Raw genomic sequence first — 7,045 nt, 5'->3', positions numbered from 1 at the left:
AAAGTGTGATGTTTTTGGTGAATACTTCAAAGAGAAGATAATCAGGATACTTAAGATTCTCACTTGTGTCCTTTCTAACAGACATTACAGCATCTTCTCCTGGCCAATAATTCAGGTGTTTTAAAATAAGAGGGTCAGCACCCTTTGACTGGGGCATATTTTCTGGTGAATGCAGTTGTTAAATACACATATACCACCACCCCCAGCATATTACAGTTTTTCCCCCTTTGTAGCTAAAACACACATTGGACCCAACAAGACGAGGTCTCACGTAGGCTAAACTGCATTATTTGTCTGTCAGCTGTCTTGATCCCTCTGCCCCTTTGATCTGTTCTACACTCTGACAATTTCAAATCCTTCATTCCACTGTTTCATTATCAATTAAACTAATGCTACTGTTGGTGCCCATGAAGAGAGAGATAAAGACAGGCCAGGGTGAGCTGGTACCCTGATACCCAATACCAAGGGCAAGGGGTTCATGATAAACTGACACAGGGTTCTTGCCCAAACTGGATTTTACAAGGAAGGGCACAGGGGCATAAGAGTAGGTTTCAGAGCCTGAATAAAGTCTGGTCTATCAGAGAACCTTTGCCAATGTCTTCCTCGGAAACCAGCAGAATAGTAGCATCCATATTGACCAAACAGGGTTTGGGGAATCATCAGTCTTTTCATAAGAGCGTGTTCATAACCTCAAAAATTCACTGTAAGATATTATTGCCTAACTCATAACTGTGCTCTAGACACTGAAAGATATTATTACCTAATTTAATTCTCAAAAAAACTCTGTTAGATAGATTGTTTCTATTTCAAATCAACAACAGAGGAAGGAATGAAATCAGAAATCTTCTGACTGACTTACAGATTATATACAGGAAATATGTAAGTTAGAGTCTACATCTTAGTGCCAAAGAACATTTAAGTGGAAACACCTGTGGTTTGAAATCAGCTTTGTCTAAATCAAAGTCTGCATTTGCTGCCTTACACTTGGTGCCTCGGCTGTGACTCAGATGCAGAGTAAGTCAATGTAGCCAAAGAAGCAAAAATTAAAAGTGCTCTGTTTAGTCTGGAAGCAGATAAATATATACTAAGATCAAACTGGGGAAAGTAAGTATGAGGCTGTTGACTGTAAGAAAGATTAAACTGGGTCTGTGTCTCTCCAGGAGTTGGGAACAAGCTCATTCAGCTCTTCGAATGCTTTCACATTCCCCCAATCCAGGAGAAAAGTATGAGAATACAATCACTGTCCTGTTTCTCTGTATTCCCTGGTTGTTGAGAGAGGGAGAAAGATTCATCAGGCTGATGAGATGGTGAGTTTGAAAAAAGAACAGAGAATGTACAGCAAAAGATCCCTTCTAGACCTGCTGTAATACTCAGCATTCTCCAGAGGAAGAGAACCGATATGATGTGGTTACGTAAAGAAGAGATTTTTCAAGGACTTGGCTCATGTGCTTGCAGAGGCTTGGTGATGCCAAAATCTGATGGTGGAGGCTAACAGGCTAGAGACTCAGGAAAGAGTTGTAGTTCAAGTGCAAAAGCAGTCTACTGGCTAACCGAGAAGAGCCCATGCTTCAGATGAAGTTTGAAGGCAGTCTTTTGTCAGAGTAATTCTCTCTTGCCTAAAGGAGGTCAAACTTTTTGTTCTATTAGTCTTCAACTGAATGGATGAGGTCCATCTCTTTTATTGGAGTAGGAAATGGCAACCTACTCCAGAATTCTTGACTGGAAAATTGCATGGACGAAGACACCCAGTAAGCTGCAGTCCATGAATTTGCAAAGAACTGGACACGACTGAGCACACACACACACATCCATGTTATGAAGAACAATCTATTTTATTCAAAATCCAGTGATTTTGTTGTGTTTCATCCGAAAACACCCTTACAGAAACATCAGAATAATGTTTGACCGAATACCTGGGCATAATGATTCAGCCTAGAATACAGGTAGAATTAGAGCCAAGATCACAGACTCTTTTTTAAGGCAGGCTCTCAAGCATGTAGGGTTCTGATTTTGCCAGCACTCCCAGGGACTGTGGGGTGAGTTTAGGAACATAGGGAGGGCATATTCAAAGTCTGTTAGCAGTAGACTGGGTTCCCATCAGCTTACTAGCAAAAAGATAGCATGTTAGCTCTTTTTCTTTATTCCTCACAAATGGGTCCTACTTTGAATAGAAGAACATAATAGGATGCTATTATAGATGGGTGTAAGGTCTCAGAATCTTAGAAATTAGGGGCAAAATTATGTACATAAAATTCAGATAGATTGAGGTTTTTGACTCAGCCAGGATGAGATGCTTTCAAATCTAAGATTTACTAAGTTCAGATCACTGAAGTATTTATGAATATGGATCACAGCTATCCCTAGTTTCTGTAAGTTACAGACCTGAAGCTATTTTTAAAAAGATGAGGGCCTAGGTGATGCCCCCTGGACTCTAAATAAGCACATCCCAGGGGTTTTATGATATACGGGGCCATGGTGTTGAACATTGACCTGACTTACATAAGCAAGACGTGAGTTAGGAAGCAGGTAACAGGGGAAAGATTTGGGCCCAATTAAGATTCCTCAGTGAATGTTTTCAGTTTTAGTAGAAGAGATGAGTTTTGCTTCCAGCCTGAGTATTTTGCAACAGCCTCAGGCAGTGACTTAGCATTATCATTGCAGTTAAGTTCAACATCAACTCAAGAGCCTTTGCATTCATAGATAGCCAGGATGCTTACTCTGAATAATGGCTTTCCATTATAAAGATGCAGCCTCATGAACAAAAGGGTAGTAGACTTCACTAACGAATAAATACAATGAATAAGCCTTTAGAGGTAAAAGTACAGAGGAACTCCATGAAACACATGGCAACTCACAAATTAAATAAAAAAACAAAACAAAAAGTTCTGTTCCAGTAACAGACTCCATCTCTAGGAATTGAATTTTCTAGTAATAAATTGGTATAAGCCTTAGGTTTCTGTCTTGCTATCACAATGTGGGCAGTGGAGAATGGCAACCACTGTAGAGATGGCAGTGTGTTTGGGCAGGAAGAGGGCAGGTTCCCAGGGTACAGTTAGCAGGGTCCAGACTGGCCAAGTAACAAAGAGGAAAGAGGATTCTCTTGGGTTAAATGCCCTTGGAAGGGAGTTGAAGAAAGAGTTGGGCACCTTTGTTGATACTAAATCAGAGAGGATGATGTTTCCGCCTCTAATCATACAAAACAACAAGAATTTATTCCAGAGAGCAGAGGGCAGATGGCCCCCAGAGGGAAACCAGATATAGGACACATCTAAGGCCTTTAAGAGTGGTGTCACAACGAAAGGGAAAACTTCTGTAATAGATCAGAATAGCTGTGTGACGTGATGACAATTTGTACGGATTTAAGAAGGGATCAGGAAGGACGCTGGCCACTCAGAGCCATATAGAGCATATTATAAGCAGCACAGCAGTTGCAGTTAGGGATGCAGTTACTCCGTTGCTTTGAGTGAGCAGGAAAGAAGGGACAGGGGCCAAGCGCCACTCCAGGAGAACTGAACAGAACAATAATAAATCAAGAACAGCACTTTTATCCAAGTTGATCTGAAAGGAGAATGCACCAGGTTGGGATTATCCTATTTAGTAAGGTGGTAGAGGATGGGATTGTTTTGGACGATGCTATTTGTCATCCCACAGTCACTGGCTTTGTACCTCTCATTAAGATGGGATTCCCTGGTGGCTCAGGTGGTAAAGAATCTGCTTGCAATGCGGGTTACCTGGGTTCGATCCCTGGGTTGGGAAGATCGCCTGGAGGAGGGCATGGCAACCCACTCCTGTAATGTTGCCTGGAGAATCCCCATGGACAGAGGAATCTGGTGGGGGCTATAGTCCATGGGGTCACAAAGAGCGGTTAAGCGCATCTCATTAAGATGACAGCCTACAAAGGATGCTACAGAGACAACTCTCTGTGACTCAAAAGAAAAAAATCAAAGGAATAATGGTGCTCAGATCCAGTCAAGTGTGTTAGCATAATAGAGAAGAAAAGGAAACTGACAGAAAAAAAGAACAAAACAAACGGTTAAACTGGTCTAAACTATCAAACCTTCCTTAAAAAAACGTGGGGAAAAATGAAAATTAGACAGAAATAGGACATGAGGGTCTTATCTTATTCAGCTGCAAAAGGTGTAGCAGAATTGGTACTTGAAGCCTGAAATGCTCAAAAACTGAAGGAAGATAGGTTCTTGAGGAGTTCACAGTAAAGGTCATGGTCCTCTCCATGGTAGGTTGAAAATGACCGAAATTAACAGGCTTATTTAGGTGCCTATGGGCACAGGCTTCATAAGCAGCCCCTGCAGCTTTTGTTTGGCATCCTGCAGGGAGTGATCCTCCAACGGAGAAAAATATGGTGACAAGGACGAAATTGCCCCTAGAAGACAGCTTCTCATACTCCTGGGAGATTCCATGACAAAGATCGGACCGGGAGGCTCTAGGGGATGAAGCAGGTAGTTGCTTTTGAAATGGAGGTTAAACCCTACGAGCCTCATGCTCAGTGCAAAGTCAAGGCACCGAAAGTCCAGGACTTGGGGGGAAATAAACTTTGGAAGCTTGAAATATGGAAGGACAGTAAGATAATAAGGTGGTTGGAGCTGCCAATCACCTTTCCCAAGGAAACTGGAAATAGTCTTGGTGTCCCTCTGTCAGAGTAGGCATGGGCTGTAATTAACACTCCTCTCAACGGGGGATTCTCCTTAAGAGAGTTGATGTTCACAGGTTTTCGTTTCCAGATGCTTAGCACAGACTGACTAACTGGTATCTTGGTGAGACAGAAAACATTCATTTTTCCATCTTTTTATTGACAGTGGGCTCCTTGAATTGTTACCTGTATTTTTACAGCTAAAATTGTGGCTCTGCGTTGCACCAAGGGTTGACAGTTGAGCCTTAATTGTACTTGGAATAGCTGCTCTTAGGGTCTAAGGATTCTTCTTTTAGAGCAGATGCAGATAGGATTTTGTTCATGGCATGCTTTCTTTACAGTCCAGGAAGGACTCTTGATTTGATTCGATTTATATACCTTTCTTCTTTATCTCCATTGCCCACTGGTATGTCTCTCCCTCCTCAGGCATCCATGAAAATGCATTTCCTGTCTCTCTCCACTTACACATTGTCTTTCCTTTATATAAGGAGGTGTGAGGCCTGCCCTGCTAATTTATTTATAATGTCACCCCATCTCCAAGATATTTTCTGACTTTCCCACCTTCATACCTTTTTTCTTCTTGGCACAGGTCAAACTCAAGCTTACATATATTTTGCTTATGTATCTTTAAAATTTGTCTGCCTTTCCAAATTAAACAGAAGTTCCACAAGTGAAGGAATTTCTGTTTTGTTCATTATGGTGTGTCATTACGGTATGTCCCTAACTTCTGGTGTAGTAACTGTCACAGAGTAGGTTCTCAATAAATATCTGTGAAATGTATGAATAAATGAATTAAAAAAAATATGGGGATGGACATGATTATTTCTTTGCTTGTGTTTAGTCCACATAGAAATTGTAGGACTGGAGATGAGGAAGGCTATATTGTCCTGTTAACATCTGAACTCTTAAAAGTGAGCTACTTTCACTGATGTTAAACTATCTCACCCATTCTGAGATTCTAAATATGACTGGACCAGAATGAAGAGTAGATTAAGCATGAAAAAATAAAGTGAAAGGTGCTTATGTGCAAATGGAGGTGTTTTGTGTTGAGAATATTGTATATAGAGAGTACATTTAAACCATCCTGTGAGTTTACCATTTAAATCCTGAAGCACTATATTTTGTACAGAGTGACTCTGCCTCAAAGGATAAGAGATGCATTTGGAATAGTTTTAGGAGTCATTCAAATTACTGCTCTGCACTATTTAGCTTTGGTGGCGGGTGGTGGGGGGCGGGGGGAGATAAACTGTCCACCAGTGGTTCTAGAAAGAAAAAAAAAAACAAAAAAACAAAGGAACAAAGCTTGAAAGGGTGAGAAAAGACTCATAAATGAAGATGAAAGACTGTCCAAAAACGATTGTTCCAGTTTCCTGATGGGGAGAGCCACACACCTGGCCAGCCGTGGAATCATTTGATAAAACCAACAGTTAAAGGAGCAAAAGCTGGGAAATAGAGACATTACAGAGGAGCACTTACTTCTCCTTCCTTTTTTTCCATATAGATGATTTCCATAAAGTGTCACTCTCCAGTAGATCCAGGAGGCTTTCTCTTCTCTCAAAGGCTTCCCTTGTTACTTTCCTTGTAAGTGATTTATCTTGTTGGTCTGGTAGGAGAGAGAATATTTGTAGCTTCATCCCTTCTGGTTCTCTCTATTTTTTTTTTTTCTTTTCTTTCTTTTTTTTTTTTTGTTTTTGTTTTATTGGAGTATAGCTGCTTTGCAATGTTGTTCGTTTCTGCTGTAGAGCAAGGTGAATCAGCTGTAACGTGTACATATGCCCTCTCTCTTTTGGATTTCTTTCCCGTTTGGGTCACCACAGAGCACTGAGCCCCATGTTATACCGTAGGCTCCCATCAGCTATCTATTTTATAGTGGCTGATCCTTATTTATTTATTTATTTTTTGAAGGTCAAGTTTAAATTTAATGATTTTGGTATTAACTATACACATACTAGTAAGTGCTAAGACTTAAAATCTTCCAGTTCAGTTGTGACTCCAGACAGGATCCAGAGAGGAGTTCTAAAAATCTCTTCTCTGGGTTTTATGGAGACTTTCTTTACCCTCCTGTGTTAGCCTCTTAAGGCACTGCATCAGCCTTAAAAGGGCACTGGAAAGGGCAATGGCTGATCCTTAAATGACACGTGCCTCTCTACTGATCCATGGGACTAATATGCCTGAAAATCTGTAACTTTTAAGCAAGATTCTATTTAGGAGAAGGGAGCCTATTAGAGGTTTTAGTTGTGTCCATGGGTCAAGCAGCCTTTTCTAATTCTACTCATCGGTCACAAAGCTGGGAGCTTTGTCACTGTTCTTTCTTCTAGTGCTCAGTGTTTCCAAACTCCTGAAATAAGGGATAATATTTATTGGCTTTCTAAAATGGGAACATATCCCGGGACTTCC

General features: G+C 40.9%; 1 non-coding gene across 1 annotated transcript; it reads right to left on the bottom strand.

The window, feature by feature from the left end:
* Positions 1–6,630: 6,630 nt before the first annotated feature.
* LOC133058918 (small nucleolar RNA SNORA26) lies at positions 6,631–6,753 on the bottom strand. The gene has a single exon (XR_009693429.1). It is a non-coding gene; the product is annotated as a small nucleolar RNA SNORA26 (small nucleolar RNA).
* Positions 6,754–7,045: the final 292 nt, after the last annotated feature.

The sequence above is a fragment of the Dama dama genome, chromosome 6 (genome assembly GCF_033118175.1).
Source record: "Dama dama isolate Ldn47 chromosome 6, ASM3311817v1, whole genome shotgun sequence".
Lineage (NCBI taxonomy): Eukaryota > Metazoa > Chordata > Mammalia > Artiodactyla > Cervidae > Dama > Dama dama.
Note: the sequence above shows the minus strand (reverse complement) of the source record. Positions and strands in the feature narration are given on the sequence as shown.